Below are 1,581 nucleotides of genomic sequence, written 5' to 3' on the forward strand. Positions count from 1 at the left end.
AACTGACCAAGAAGCAAGAACGAATCCAGCTATCGCTATGAATGCAGACAGCGTAGAGGCCTTCTCCTTCCCTACCTACGTATTTTATGTAAAATAGAAAGGAACTGGGATAAGCCCTGATTGTATAGTACCTGAATAGGGCCCCATTCCTTCCCAATTATTAGCTTCAATTGCACAAACAAGAACAATTAACTTTTCCTTTGTTTACAGGGAAGTTGTTCTACTGCTGTGCAGCCAGGATCTAGACTTTCACCTTACCAACTATAACCCTGTCACGTGCTCTCAGGAGCCACCTGTGAGCTTCTTAAGGTTTCTTAGCAACTGAAGATAACAGCCTGAAAACCCACCATGTCTCCATCTGTGACCACTGTAAAGGCCCCATCGTCTGTGACCTCTGTAAAGGCCCCGTCTGTGACCACTGTAAACATGAAGCGACCCAGTGCAGCATGTATCAACTTGACACAGGGCAGGAGACATGAGAGAGAGTAAATGTTGAGAAGACTGGCCTAGAGACAAGTCTGTGGCATTTTCTTGCTTAATAATTGATGTGGCCTCTGTGGGCAATGTCACCCCAGGGCAGAATGGTTCTGGGGTGTACAAGAAAGCAGGCTGAGCAGGTCATGGGGAGCAGTAAACAGCTTTCGCTACTCTCTTCCCTGGTATCTATTTTCCCTTAACCTAAAATATATGTTTAGAATGTCTTAATGAGCCGGGCAGTGGTGGTGCATGCCTTTAATCCCAGCACTCGGGAGGCAGATGCAGGCGGACCTCTGTGAGTTTGAGGTCAGCCTGGTCTACAAGAGCTAGTGCCAGGACAGGCTCTAAAGCTACAGAGAAACCCTGTCTCAAAAAAGCAAAAAAAAAAAAAAAAAAAAAAAAAAAAAAAAAAAAAAAAAAAAAAAAAAAAAAAAAAAAAAAAAAAAGTCTTAATGGTATGGCCATGGTAGTGTGTGCCTTAAGTGTCATCACTCTGGAGGCAGAGGTTGGTGGATCTATGAGTTCAAGGCCAGCCTGGTCTACAGAACAAATTCCAGGGCAGCTAGGGTTACACAGTGAAACCCTGTCTCAGGTAAGGACAGGGAGGAGTAGTCTTAATAAGTCCTAACTCTGCTTCATACTTGTTTATCCTGAAATTCTTTTCAGCTAAGAATTCTAGGTTCTGGGCTGGAGAGATGGCTCAGAGGTTAAGAGCATTGCCTACTCTTCCAGAGGTCCTGAGTTCAGTTCCCAGCAACCACATGGTAGCTCATAACCATTTATAATGAGATCTGGTGCCGTCTTCTGGTATGTGTGCAGGCATGCACGCTAAATAAATAAATATTTTAAAAAAGAATTCTAGGTTTGCTTGAATGGAGCTTTCTGAAAAGAACTTGGGGGCTGCTGTGAGTGACAGCATGGAGCTATGTCTCTGTGCCTGCCATTGATGACATTTGTCTTTTCTTAGCCAGATGCAATGGTGTGCACTGCTATCCCTGCTCTCCCAGATGTGGTGCATGCACTGCTGTCCCAGCTCTCCCAGATGTGGTGTATACACTGCTATCCCTGCTCTCCCAGATGTGGTATGTGCACTGCTGTCCCTGC

Source organism: Microtus ochrogaster, chromosome 7 (genome assembly GCF_000317375.1).
Source record: "Microtus ochrogaster isolate Prairie Vole_2 chromosome 7, MicOch1.0, whole genome shotgun sequence".
Classification (NCBI taxonomy): domain Eukaryota; kingdom Metazoa; phylum Chordata; class Mammalia; order Rodentia; family Cricetidae; genus Microtus; species Microtus ochrogaster.